This window comes from Syzygium oleosum, unplaced genomic scaffold (genome assembly GCF_021117445.2).
Source record: "Syzygium oleosum isolate NSW1041296 unplaced genomic scaffold, Sole_v2.1 Sole_v2.02, whole genome shotgun sequence".
Lineage (NCBI taxonomy): Eukaryota > Viridiplantae > Streptophyta > Magnoliopsida > Myrtales > Myrtaceae > Syzygium > Syzygium oleosum.
This window is the reverse complement of record NW_026607486.1, coordinates 16,552,485-16,568,012: the sequence shown is the minus strand read 5'-3', so window position 1 is coordinate 16,568,012 and position 15,528 is coordinate 16,552,485.

Sequence of the window (15,528 nt, the reverse complement as noted above, 5' to 3'; positions counted from 1 at the left end):
CCAGCCAACACCAACACCGACCGAGCCTTATCCTAAGGAAGCGCCATTGAGTCTAGTAACAATGCCAGCCACATAGGCCACGTTTCTCCACGGTGGTCATCCAGTTGCATTCTTCGCCAAGTCCATAGTTGTTGTTCGAGACTCTTCCACTCGTTAGTTTCGGAAAATAGATATCACCACCAATCTCACCGCCCTCATATGAGCCAGATCTGCGATTGAGCTGCCCAATCCTAAATTATTCTTCGCCAAGTCTATGGTTGCTTATGTGACTGTGTTAAATCTATTGTGAGAATAACTGTGACATTCTGAATTTCGGGCCATTTTTGGGATTTATAAAACGTGTAATTCGTCGGTGTGCTTATAGTAAAATCTCGCTCGGGAACTGATCACTCCCGGTTATTGATTTTAAAATTGAGATTTCGCTAGAATCGCACTTGATCGAATTTGGCCGTTATTTAGAGCCCAAACTTTGGTGTTGAATTTCTCGGAGTTACGAGACGAATTTAATTGGACGGTGTCGATATTATTGTGGCCAGCCTCGATATTACCCGGGATATGTGGAAAGTGAGTTTTTGACCGGGTGCGGATTTGGACCGGTAGATCTCTTTTGCGGTGTGTTTTTATTAATACCCTTTGGCCAAATCCCAAATTATTAATTAGGACTTTTCGAGGACCGTTAGATCGTTTTTGAATTCGAATCGTGGCCGTTAGATCGCGATTATTGTGATTTGACTACTCTCTCTCTCTCCTCCCCTCTTTTCCGCCGGTCCACCCTCCCTTTTTGCGTGTTTGACTCCCCCACCGAACCCACCAACTCCCCATCATTTCCCCCTCTCTTTCTTCTTATTCTTTTCTTCTCCTTCTTCGTTGGTTTTGCTTCTTCACCGCTGCTGCTTCTGCTGTTTCTGCTTCTGCTCCTCTGCTGCTGTTGCTGCTTCTGCTTGCTGCTGCTGCTTCTGCCCCTCACTGCTTTGCTGTTGCTGCTTCTTGTTCTGCTTCCTTCGGCTTCTTCATTTCCAGCCGCCGGATTGGTCCATTTCTCGCCGGAAACAGCCCCCGTCGCTGGCTGTTTTCCAGCCAAGTTTCTAGCTTCGTCGCCCGTTGTCCGTCCCCGCCGTTGCAGCCGCTGCTCCGCTGCTGTCCAGCCACCTAGCCGACACCACCAGACACCATTACACGCCCGGATCAGCCCCCAAGCAGCCCCAACCAGCCACCACAGCAGCCACTCCTTCGCCGTGCCCGGATCGCCGCCGTTCGTCGCTCGTAACGCAAAACCGGGGCCGCCACGAGCAAGCTCGCGTCGTCGCCATCGTTCTTGTGCTATCGCCGTCGTTAAACGGGTAAGTTAACCCCTAATCCCGTGTTTAGGGTGTTAAACTTGCTTAGGGTAGTTTAGATTAAGTTTAATTAAGATTATGTTTAGTTAATTAGAATTAGGCGATAGGTTATCGGTAATAGTTTCGATAGACTATTGTTGGATTGCGATAAGTTATCGCGAATGTGGTGATAGGTTATCAATTATATTGTGATTGTTGATTATTTTATTAGATAGTAATATTTTCGGAATTAATTATTATTTTATTATTTTCGGATTAAATATTAATATTTTATTATTAAATAATTAATTTCGAAAATTAAATATTATTATTTTCGGAAAATTTCTAATGTCAAATTGTGATGCCAATGTTGGATTTCGCCGTATAAGTTGGCATATTTGGAAAACGGTTTGAATGATTTTGATTTGAGAAAGTATTTTGAATTTTGGAAAATTAAATTATTCTTGGATATTATTAAATAATTAAATTCCGAATTTATTTATTATTATTTCGGAAAATCTTTAATCTCAAATTATGATTTCCAGCTTGTATGGTGACGATTATGGCGTGAATTGTCGTATTAAATTGATTAGATGACTAATTGTTTTGAATGGAAGTTTTCAGCGAAAATTTATGGGATTTTTGGGAATTAAATTATTTTTATGGATATGCCAAGAGATGATAGTGATGCTTTATGGTTGATAAACGTGTTTGGCATCGAAGCTTGCAAGAATTGATTGACTGTTTGCATGTGTGACCACTTGGTATTATTGTATGACATTGATGAGAGCACGATTCATGTACGCATGGGCTAATTGAAAAGATAATAATTGGCCGGAATGCTTGTGTGCTCGTGTGGTCACACGTCGAAGCCGTCTTGCTGTGTATCGCTTGACGTTGCCCGATTTATCGGATGCCTGGGGATAATCTGGAGTGCCGATACCCCGGATGCCTTGTCGCGGCCCGAGGCCGGACTCGATGCTCCTTACGGGATACCATCTTACTGTGTATCGTTTGATGTTGCCGTATTGGAATGCCGTCATCCTGTGTATCGTTTGACGTAGCCGTGCCCGACGGGGCGGGACGGAGCCCGGTTATACCGGTAGACTGCCATCTTGCTGCAGATCGCTTGATGTGTAGTGGCCCCGAGGGGGCGTAATAACTAGATACGTGTGATGCATAGTGCTTGATTATGGGGTAGAAACTGCTAGGCATGGTATGGGACGTGCCCAAGTGGGTTTTACCTTATAATCGAGACACGCGCGACTGTGATGCATTAATGCATGGAAAAATCTCTTTAAATGCTTTGAGTTTGTGACATGTGCATTTCATCAACGAGTGTCCCAAGGCGAGGTAAGGATGCCTGTGGTTGTTTAATGATGTGCTGTTGATGCTGTATTGCCTGGTTAGGGACCCCCGTGCGAGTTGGCCTTCTAAGCGGGGCTTAGGCTGTTAACTTATTGAGACTTTCGTCTCATTTGTTGTTGTTAACCACTTTTCAGGCCCTTAGCATGTTGATGTACCCAGTTGGTTCAGGGTGTTTGGAAGCTGGTTTTTGGAGTTCGACTTGTTAATGGAGTAGATTAACCCTAGCCTTTGTCTTTTTGCTGGCTTTCTGTGGAAATGCCCGAAGTGGGCTTGTAAGAATATTCCCAGGGGTTAATCAAGTGAAAATCAAAATAGTGTTATTTGACTGTTGTGTTTTATCTTCCTAGCTATCCTTGTTTATTATTGTTGTCCGGGGATTATTGTGATCGTTTCCGCATGCGTAATTAAAAGATAAACTGAAGGGTCGGCGACGAGTTCTGGGACGTCGCATCTTAACGACCATATCGGGGTGTCGTGCGCCCGCGGGGTTCGGGGCGTGACAATAACAGTCTCTTTTGGGCCACAAAAAAAATAATAAATAAATTGTTATGAGGTTCACTACTTTAATAATTTGTGGCTCGTAACATGCTGTTATTCTAAAAGTGTCCTAAAAGCTGTTACGCTAGCAAAGCCCGCACAGAAATTTCTCCTTTAGTGTTATCCTTACCTATTATAAAGATGACCCACAAGTTATGAACTCCGGCTACTCGTTCCCAACCTTGCATCCTCGAAAGCTACATGAGCTGGTTAGTGCAATTTAGTGATCACCCACCACTACACTCACATAACGAGCATGGCTAATTAAGTTTTCACCAAAAGTGACTACAGAAAAGCAGCTGCCATAATAAACAGCAGAAAAAATATCTAATGAGAAGGTTTCCCTGTATGTACGTCTAGCTTACTGTTCTTTACCTTGTTCGTTCTTGGGTCCCCAAGGGGTGGCCCCATGAGACTCAATTTGGCTGGTGCTATGGCTGAACAATCGAGCCATTTGAATCTACTGATGTGTTCTAAACTACCGCAGCTCCATCACATTAACTACTGCGGTTGAAGGGACGGCGAACAGAGTGGTTGAGTTGCAGCAGCGAAATTCTGCGTTCAATCAAAGCTCACATGACCGGTCCCGAGTTCTGCGGGATCGGATCCACGCTGTAGTTCCTAATTTTGGCTCCGAAGGTGTCAGATCCTCTAGGACCCCTCATTCAATGGTTTTCACCTATATTTGATGGGGTTAGTTTGGGCGTAAGAGAAGGATACATTACGGTAGACACTCCCTACAGAAACTATCTAGGGAAGGTGGCTCATGCAAGAGATAGAACGGAGAATCACCTGCGGAGATAGAGATGACGGTGAAACAAACTCCGACCCGCCTGTGACGAGTTAAATTCAGATTCACGCAAGTCAAGCCCTCAAAAGGAGTGCGCGAAAAAGATGTGGTCTCAAAGGTCTATGAAAAACCACCCCTATTGTCTAAACTTTTCATACGTCTACACATGCGAGGCTGCGGAGCTCATTCGTTTAAAGAAAATAGACATGAAAAAGGACGGCAATACGACAATATCGTCGCGTTCAAGTCATCGGGGAGAAAAGGCTAAGTGATTTTATCCCCACATGGAAGAATCAGGCCATTCACAATTAGTGACCCAACTCTTTCTCCGTGCAGCATGAAATTTAGTACGTTTGTACTGTGGCAAGTGTGAAATGTCAAGCCCTTCTGGTTTGAATTGAATGGACACAGCAACATCAAACATGCTCATAGGTGGGGTGAAATCTTGGGGTGATAATGGCCGTAGTTGGTGGAAGGATTATTCGATTCAGGGGCATTTTTGTGCAAAGAACTCGACATCCCCGTTCACCCATACCGCTCACGGCGTGAAAAGTACAATGCATAACTTGGATGGACGGGATGGAAGAGCACCGTGCTTCGAAAGATTTTTTGAAATGTTTTTGGAGTCTAGTCGCCGGTGGATTTGACAAAGTTGCACGAGAATATTGCTTCTCAAGATGGCGGGAACGTGGACACTTCACTTTAGTTGTGTTTTGAAACCAATCAATGCTATTTGCGGACAATCAAAATCAAATCAAGGAATTGTTTGGGACCAAATTGGTGGGTTCGGACCGTTCGGTCAAAGCTCGGGACCAATATGATAAAAACCAAATCGAATGTTCAACTCCGTTGAAATAATTTCACATTTCTTGACAACGAGACTCATATGTTCTTTATATACATGGGTCTCCCTCCACCAATTAGGTTAAACTCCTAAATTGGACTTTCTAACAAGTTCAATGTCTAATTAGTTAGTTAATTAACTAAAAAACCATACATGCTTAAAGGTAGTCATACAAATATAATAGGAAAAATGCCACAAAAAACTTCAAAATATGTCATTTGTGATACATTTACCCTGAACTTTTTTTTTGTGACACGAAAAACCTCAAACTATGCCACTTGTGACAAATTTACCCTGAACTTTTTTTTGTGATACAAAAAACTTCAAATTATGCCACCTGTGATACATTTTACCCCACAATACTTTGATCCATGAGCATTTTCGTCATTTTCCTTTTTCTGTTTTTTTTTCCTTTTTTTTTTCTTTCTTCTCCGGCGAGGGCGGTCCTCACCAATGGTGGGTTGGGCGAGGGCTGCCCTCGCCAGATTTGGCGAGGGCAGCCTCGCCCGACGCCGACGAGGGTTGCCCTCGATCGCCCAAGCGTGGGCGACCCTCGCCGGCGTCGGGCGAGGGCGACCCTCGCCGGCATCGGGCGAGGGCAACCTTCGCCCAACCCACCGCCGGTGAGGATCGCCCTCGCCGGAGAAGAAATAAAAAAAAAAGGAAAGAAAACAGAAAAAGGAAAAAGACGAAAATGCCTATGGATCAAAATATTATGAGGTAAATATATCACATGTGGCATAATTTGAAGTTTTTCGTGTCATAAAAAAAAGTTCAGAATAAATATATTACAAGTGACACATTTTGAAATTTTTCGTGTCACAAAAAAAAATTCATGGTAAATACGTCACAAGTGACATAATTTGAGATTTTTTATTGTATTTTTCCTATTATAATACATCACTTCCATATTTTGCAACAAATTTCTTATAGAAAGAAAAGATATACTTAGATTGATATATCGTTAGAAAAATTCGAGACCGAACCGAACCAAACCATGCTCTCTTTTTTTCTTTCATTTCGAAACGTTTCGAGCTTAACCAAGCCGTTTTTTCCTTTTTCATGCTTAAGACGGGTGAGGTTTGAATAAGTAAAGAAGATGGTCGGTGGCAAGTAGATTTTCATGAGCCGAAGCCGCAAGCATACATCGCTTTCCTTAGCTTTTCGATGGAAATATACGTGTAGCGTGTGCTTAAGTATGTATATACAGATGCAAGAAATGCCCTCGGATTAAATCCCTGTTTAAAGTCTGCATGGTGTGATAACTTCAGAAGTCGTCAGCTTCGAGAGGTTCGTCTGATAAAAGATGCATCGAAAAAGATCATAATGAGCCCGTACTGCTTAAAGCGAAGAAAGCCATAGATAAAGAAAAAGCATTCAGACTCAGTTTTACTACTACATCATTCATTAACGTGCGTCGACGTCCCCGACAACCCGCACTCTGTCCCATGAAAAACAGTAGATGTCGATCACCACCGTACACAGAGACTGTGATCGATCGTATGCATGGGTCGGCCCACATTCAATATTCGAGGGAAAAACCCACATTATGGTGACTTTCACATGGGATCTAGGCGGTTATTCCTGCTGCGGACGCAACCTCCGCAGTCACCGCAGCCACCACGCTTCGCGGTCGCCGCCGGAGCCGAGGTCGAAGAACGCGAAGGATATGACCTCCGCCCCGACCTCGGTGATGGTGGCGCCCACGCTCGCCCGGCAAGCCACGAACCTGCGGCACAGCGGGCACGTCGCGTTCCTGTAGCCGAGCCACCGGTCCAAGCAGGCCCTGTGGAAGACGTGGTCGCAGCACTTCAGTTCCCTGACCTCCTCCCCGACCCGGACCTCGCACAGGCACACCGCGCACTCCGCGGGAGGTCCGCCGCCGTACCGGGCCGTGCCGAGCCCGTGGTTCATTCCGAAAGCCCCCGGCTCGCCGTGGCCGCGCGAGTGGCCGAGGACGGAGCACCTCAGGGAGCAGTCGAGGGCCCATTTGAGCGGCCCGGCGAGGGCGGACAGGCGGTCTGCCACGGCGGCTGAGAGAGGGGGGAGCTTGGGGACGCTGCGAGCGAGGGAGGAGGAGACCGCCCAGAGCGCGGCCAAGAGTGCGAGGGGAAAGAGAGCGAAGAGGAGCGAAGAAGACATGGTTGAGCTGGGAAGTGTGTCACTTCTGTTGTTGTTGAAGAGGGCAATGCGTGTGCCTCCATTTATAGACGAAGATCACTCGGTGGTGTATTGCGAAAATAGAGTAATGTCGGGCCCACATAACTCATATGCTGAAATGATATTTTAAGTGACGTCACATATTATAAATAGCTTTTTTAAATGGGTTAATCCTACGAAAAATCTCAAATCGGTATATTTTTTTTATCACGAAAAACTTCAAATTAGCACACTCGTGATAAATTTACCCCCGTTAACTTCAGTCAAATTTTACCGTTAAATTTGCTTGGTGACGTGGTATGGTGACGTGGTAAGTCCACGTGAAAATCCATAGGATAAATACCATAGAAAACCCTAAATTGATCCGCTAACGGAGGGTAAATTAATCACATGATTATTATTTTGGGATTTTTGGTGGTCAAAAAATTAGTTTGGGATAAATTTGTCATAGGTGTATCAATTTATAATTTTTTGTTGTAAAAAAAAATAATTTGAGGTAAATTTGTCACAGCCTTACAAGTGTACTAATTTGGGGTTTTTCGAGATTAAAAAATTAGTTTGCGATTAATTTGTTACAGACGTACTAGTTTAAGGTTTTTCGTAATATTAATCCTTTTTAAATTGAATATTTGTCCAATAAAAAAAAGTCGCGCATGTGCTATTATAAAATATTTTTTTGAAAATAATCGCTTGCACCGTTCAAAAATAATTAGTAATTGAAAATTATTTTGAGTATCGATAATACCATATATCTAAATATTTTCGTAGACGATAAAAAAATTTTCGTTTATTCATTCTTCGTAAGTGATATAAATAATTATTTTTATAAAATTATTTATTTTTCGTGAAATAAATATGATTATTTTTATAAAAATATTTTTTAAAATTATTCGTTTCTCGCGAAACAAACGGAGGCGGCGTGCTTGGGCATAAGGGTTTCAAGTTCGATCATCCGCCATCGCCAAATCCTTAGGCTTGGGAGCTACCATCAAAGAGTCAAGGACCCACGTGACTCTATTAATTGCTCGATATGGTGCAGATGGAGTGGACAGCTACACTCCCGATCGTGATTAAGCGATAGCCAATTGGCTTCCGCCACCCCACATAAAAACAAAAAGGACAACCTACGAAGAACATGCGCAAAAAACGACCAGGATCCGAGTGAATTATTTTTCCAGTGCAATGAACCATAACCCAAACTTGGGGGCGAAATTCGTCTGGATCCGAGTCCGTATAAACCCGGTCCGTCTTCGCCGTCGATTGCGCGAGCCGCGCCTTCCCTTTCATGTATGGGGCTCACCTGATGTATGACTTAAAGAGCATGATTGTCCAGGCAAAACTTTCTTCCGGGAGAACAGAGCGAGAGAAACATTAGTGCTACAGGTCAAATTCTTCTTGCGGATTCTAGCGAACCGCATGGTACACACGAGGAAGATTCGAAGAATGTGAAATGTGAAAGTCGCGCAGAAGGGAGGATGAATACATGACGGGTTGGGTTGGGGCGCGACAGAGAAACATCTGTCAACTTCGTCCACAAAACAACAACCTCCGTCCTCGATCTTTTGCCTGTTTCACGTGTATCGCCTCACCACCCCACTCCCCCCCATCAACGAGGCTGCGATGGAGAAAGAGTCCACCCGTCGGGTCCCTCCTCGCCCCATTCTTATCCGAGCCCTTCTGCATGATTGAGCTCATTTCTGGACGAGATATCGCCATTGCGCGTGTTACAAGTTGTGGCCAACATTATGTCGGAGCTCGCTTTCAGAGACTTCGTTTCTTATCGGGCCCGGATTTGTGGGAAGGACACAGGAGTTGTTCTTTGCGAGTGGCCACTTGAAACACGTTGTAGTCTGTGGGATTATTTCCCAAGACCTTTCCGCTTTGTCAGATTGGGTCGCCTGTCTTTGAATTGGATAGTTATATTATGGTCCATTACCAAATTTCAATCCTAGCATCGAAATATATGCTTTTCTTTATAAGGCTAGATCATAATGCTCTACGAATTGTGTAAGTAACGATTAGCTTAATGTGCTAGAAGAAGTCCATATATGAAACATGTAGTCCGAGCCCGAATGCATAATTGTGATGATCACTGGACAAGACCCTGCCATCACACGTGTTAAAAGTTGTGGCCTACGTTGAATCGGAGCTCCCTTTTAGAGACTTCGTTTCTTGTCTGCCTTGGATTTGTGGGAAGGACACAGGAGTTGTTCTTTGCGGGCGGTCACTTAAAACACATTGTAGTATGTGGGATTGTTTCTAAAGACTTTTCCATTTTGTTAGATTGGGGTTGCCCATCTTTGAATTTGATAGTTATAATATGGTCCATGACCAAATTTCAATCCTAGCATCGAAATATATGCTTTTCTTTATAAGGCCAGATCATAATGCTCTACAAATTGTGTAAGTAACAATTAACTTAACGTGCTAGAAGAAGTCCATATATGAAACACGTGGTCCGAGCCCGAATGCATAATTGTGATGATTACTGGACAAGACCCTGCCATCACACGTGTCAAAAGTTGTGGCCTACGTTGAATCGGAGCTCCCTTTCAGAGACTTCGCTTCTTGTTTGCCCTGGATTTGTGGGAGGGACACAGGAGTTGTTCTTTGCGAGCGGTCACTTAAAACACATTATAGTCTGTGGAATTGTTTCTAAAGACTTTTCCATTTTGTTAGATTGGGGTCGCCCGTCTTTGAATTTGATAGTTATAATATGGTCCAAGACCAAATTTCAATCTTAGCATCAAAATATATGCTTTTCTTTATAAGGCCAGATCATAATGCTCTACGAATTGTGTAAGTAACGATTAACTTAACGTGCTAGAAGAAGTCCATATACGAAACATGTAGTCCAAGCTCGAGTGCATAATTGTGCTGATTATTGGACAAGACCCTGCCATCACACGTGTCAAAAGTTGTGGCCAATGTTGAATCGGAGCTCTCTTTTAGGCTGCGCATGACAACGATTCTGTTCCCGGGAACAGATTCCGCTCAGAAATGATTCTTTTTGATTCTGTGCCCGGAATTGATTCTAAGCATTTTAAGGCATTTGTTAACGGCCCAAAATTCCATTCCTAGAATAGAAAAAGAACAGAAATGCGTTTGGTAACGTCACAAAATTTCTTTTTATTAATAATATTTTTAAATATTTTAATATTTCTTTCTTTCTTTTCTTTTCTTTTTTTCTTTTCCTCCTTCATGGCCATGACCTGCTTGCCGGCCATGACCGGTAAAATATTTTTTTATTAATAATATTTTTATTAAAAATATTTTTTCTTTTTTTTGGCCATGGCCTGGTTGCCGGCCATGACCGGTAAAATATATTTTTATTAATAATATTTTTATTAAAAATATCTATTTTTTTTTGCCATGGCCTGGTCGCCGGCCATGACCGGTAAAATATCTTTTTTATTAATAATATTTTTTATTAAAATATTTTTATTAAAAAATATTTATATTTTTTTGCCATGGCCAAGTCGCTGGCCATGGCTGGTAAAATATTTTTTTATTGAAATATTTTTATTAAAAATATATTTTTTCCTTTTTTTTGGGCCATGGCCTGTAACATATTTTTTTATTAAAAATATACATTTTTATTTTTTTTGCCATGGCCTGGTCACTGGTCATGGCCGGTAAAATATTTTTTTTATTAATAATTTTTTTTTATTAAAAATATATATTTTTTTCTTTTTTTGCCATAGCCTGGTCACCAGCCATGGCAGGTAAAATATTTTTTATTAATAATATTTTTTACTAAAATATTTTTATTAAAAATATATATTTTTTCTATTTTTTGGCCATGGCCTGGTCGCTGGCCATGGCCAGTAAAATAACTTTTATTTTAATAATATTTTTTTATTAATAATATTTTATTCTAGTCAGATCCGGCGAGGGCGGTCCTTGGGCTGGACATTAGAAGCTACATTAAAAACCAAAAAAAGGAAGAAGAAAAAAATTGATTCTCAAAATTGTTATCAGAATCAAGAAGCTACTTTTTTTTGTTTCTTGAAAACTGATTCTGGGAACAATTTTTGACAAAATTGTGCCCAGAATCAAAAAATTAAACAAACGCATTTCTGTTCCCAAATTGATTCTAGGAACAAAAGAACAGAATCAAACACTGTTTGGCAAGTTGTCATGCGCAGCCTTAGAGACTTCATTTCTTGTCCTGGATTTATAAGAAGGACACAGGAGTTATTCTTCGCGAGCGATCACTTGAAACACATTGTAGTTTGTGGAATTGTTTGTAAAGACTTTTCCATTTTGTTAGATTGGGATCGCCCGTCTTTGAATTTGATAGTTATAATATGGTCTAGGACAAAATTTCAATTTTAGGGTCGAAATATATGCTTTTCTTTATAAGGTCAGATCATAATGTTGTACGAATTGTGTAAATAACGATTAACTTAATGTGCTAGAAAAAGTTCATATACGAAACATGTAGTCACAGTAACCGGAAAAAAAGGGCACGCGAGCAGCCCGATGTGATGAACGTTGTCCTATCTGTTGAGGAACTGATGGAAGTTGTGTATTTTTGCTTCTTCGTTCTCAATCATCAAAGACACTATGAGATGAGACATAACGAGAAAGAGATGTTTCGTTCAATGCAATCTGTTTATATCCTATCCGACTTTACATTGAGCGATGAAATAAAGTACTTAGCAATGAAGTTAGATGGTTATCGTTGTTTTCATTTAATTACGAGGTTACATCAAGGACTGGGGAACATGTCTTACACCACGTACTTCCCGTATGAAGCTCGTTGGAGAATAGCTCCTTCCCTTTTGCCCAGTTGCTCTTTGTAAGCAAGCGAGGGCGATCTTCTAGGATTCGGTCTGTACTATTTTTTAAATTGGGTTAAACTAGCAAAGTTCGCATCAGTCTGACAGAACAGAACCTTACGTACAAGGCACCGAGTAGCTAGTTCGGGTCAAAGAACAGTACATGTAGCTGTCTAAGCTACGAAACACAAGATCCTGTTCTTTTCTTTCTGAATTTTCCGTTCATAACATAAGAAAGGGAAAATCAACTTTAACCTAAACTTTTAATCTCGAATTATACGGAAATATTTAATATTGCCCCCGATTTTGAATAAGTGAAAGGAAAATATTGAAAATATATAGTTCAGAGATTACGTTGTTGAATATATAGTAAAAGTTCAGGATCATATTAAACAAATTAAAAATTTAAAGACCACGTTGCACACTAAGCTAACGTTCGAAAATCACATTAAACAAATTAAAAATTTATGAATCATATTATATGTTGAGTCGAAATTCAGCAACCATTTGTGTTGTTGCCCCAGTAAGAAAACAAGACTGCTCTCCTTTGTCCGGTCTAATGATAAAGTGATCGTATGTCTTCCGCAAATTACGACTTTGATTTTTGCTGTGATCAAACCGTTGGACGACTTACGCTGCGTTACCTAGCTATGCATACCTCACGTGTGGACGGCTCTTTTCCGAATATTATAGCGGGCGTGAAACTTTTAAGAAAATGTCTGGTGGGGTCCATTAGTGTTGATCATTCCTTTAACTCTTTCACTTTGGAAAAAAAAAAGTCGTAGCCTCAAAACATAGATTTAAGTAATAAGGTTTTGTTTGGTTCATTGAGAATTATGAGTTTTGGGATGGAAATTTAGCTCCCGACTTATGGGTTTCACTTTTGGAAAGCACTTTCATACTTGGCATGGAAGAAAAAGTTGGACAAGCCCCGAATCTGTCCAACTTCGGCCAGGCATGCTTCCAGAGAACACACTTTCTCTATCTTCCTCATCATCTCTCTGTCTCCATTGTTGTAAGCCCACAAGCACCTTATTGCCTTCGTAGCTAATAAAAGTTTGAAAAACTATTTCGCGAAAAATCATGTCACTCGAATAAACATATCTTAAATTGCAAACCTTGGAAACAACACCGGTAGTCACGACAAACTCTATAAACAATAATTTTGACCCTAGAACGGGAGGAATTGAAAGTTATGGCTTCGAAAGGCTTCGAAAGGAAAAATCAGCAGGGTTTTCCCATAGTTCGAGCGCATCTTCTTCCCGTGTCCTTTCCTTTTATACTCATAGTTGGGATTCGCGTGCAATCCCTCTTGATGTCCCCCACGTCTCTACGATATCTTCCACTTCCATGATTTCAGCAGCTCTTAGAGTGATTGTGTGTCTCACAACTACTTCCTCCTCTGAGGTGAGGTACTTCAATTTTGCAACCACTCCGCTTTGTTCAAACGGATCGAGTTGCTCTTTGACCTCAGTACATCTCAAATTGATTGATGTAACCTCAGTACATCTCAAATGGACCCCGACCACTACTACACAAACGAAGTAACCTTCTCCGATGCACATGGACAGAGGGGTTTCCACGTGTCCACGAGAGTTTGTCCGAGTCCAAATATCTGAAAGCCCCGAAAAAGAATTTGTACGAGGCGACAATACTCTGTTCATGAAAGGTAAAGCTCTTGGTTTCAATTAATTCGAGACACCAAGACAAAAGAATGGTCGCCCTAATCTACCACTAGAAAATTGAAGGGACGGAATTAGTTAAATCATGGGTCCCATTCCCCGCTTTCGTCGTCTCTCATCAGCTCCTTGCGTCGCTTTCCTTCTCTTCCCCCTCTCTTCTTGCTGCTCGTGTGCGCCTCTACCCTCACCCACCAAACCTCGCTGCTTGGAGCTCAAAGCCCGCACTGCTCGGGTCGAGGACGCTCAACCAGAATCCTTCCGGCTGTTTGTTTGGCGCTCCAATGACCAAGAGGATGTAAATGCAACTGGAGATGCTATGCGACTCTACTGGTGATTTCCATGCCCAGAGTTTAACTCTATTTGTTGGAATAGCTGTTTTATATTATTTTTCTGGCTATATTGTTCACGGCGTTAGAATTGATTCGATAATTGGTTGCAAAGTCAACAGAAATAATGACACCATTTCCTTAAAAAAGAGAGAAGAAAACCTAGGGAGGAAATTCTTGACTGAAGGAGGAGGTAGGGGCGGCAAGGCCGGGAGGCAGTCACGACGAGGTTGGAGGTCTAGGTGTTGAAGCTAGGACTGAGATGTTGGAACCAAAAAGGAATTATAATAATTTTGGAAGTTTTGAACAGGCGCACGGATAAAGACCGGAGGATGGAGAACTTATTGAATCACAAATGCTTTTTCTTCGGGTGCAACTACAAATCTGAAGTTCACAACCTCTTCTAGCGGTTGGAAGTGTACATAACTTAGACATTTGCTCTGATAACATGAAATGAGAAAAACAAGGAAGTCCACAAAGCACACAAACAAAGTCAAAAAGAAAACACACAAAATAAATGCTTGAAGACCGGCGTGGAATGAGTTCTCTTAGCCTTCTTTGACTTCTTGTTGTAGAAGGTGCTCTTCTTCATTAAATGCTTGCGTCTTCTTCCTCCTCTTCTCTTCATTCTTCTTCAGCGCCTATCATGAATCGTGCTTCGCCGATTCGATTTCATTCCACCTCTGACGCCCACCATAAATCAAGGTAATCCTTGAAGAATACCAACAAACAAATCTGTAGCTCAAAAACCAACATGCTCAGATATTCAATAATCAATTTTATATTATTCTAACATGAGAGGGGGTGGGGTTCGGCCGTGGCGGAGAGGGTAGCAGCAACGACGAGTGACACGGGACAGCTGTGGAGGTGGAGGGTGGTCTCGCCGTTGGTGAATTGGCGGAGGGCAAACATGATGATGTGCAACGCACGGAGGTACATGGAGTGCGAGATCGAGAATGCCTGTCGTTCTTTCATGAATTGCTTCATGTACCTCTTCCCACTCTACAACGAGACACCGTTTATTCTCTCTCTCCTCTCAATTTACAAGCCTCGAAAAAACACCCATTTTCTTGTCCAAGATTTTTGGGAAAATTCTGATTAAGGACTCCAAGTGGGTCCTTTTTTGAAAAAAAAGGCCCCCAAGTAAACATAGTATCAAATAAGGGTTTGAAGTGCCAAATCAGTCTCAAATAGGGGCCCGAAGTGCCCAATTAGTCTCAAGTAAGGGCCTGGGTTCGCCGGTCGGTTAAATGCTCGCCGGCCGGCGAGCACGATTACTGTTCCGGCGACCGAAAAAAGGGCAGTTTCGTCTTCTTTTTTTTGTTGCTTTTTTTCTGCTTTTTTTTTCCTTTTCTATTTTTTTTCTTCTCTTCCCCAATGGCCGGCGACCTGCGCCGGCCATAGCCGGGGCCGGCGGAGGTCGCCGACCTCGAGCTCGCCTCGTCGAGGGGCGAGGGCGCCCTTGCCCTGGGGCTGGCGGGTGAGGGCCTCCTCGACCTTGCGGGGCTCCTCGGCGAGGTCGCTCGCCCTCGCCGGCGGCAGGGAGGCGACGCCGCCCTCGGCCCAGGGCTAGGCGCGGCGACCTCGCCGCGGGCGAGGGGCCGGGGCGGCCCTCGGCCAGGGCGGGCGGGGTCGGCCCTCGCCGGCCGCCCGCCGGATCGGTGAGGGCGACCCTCGCCCTTGTCGGATCTCGCGAGGGCCGCCCTCGCCTAGCCCGGCGA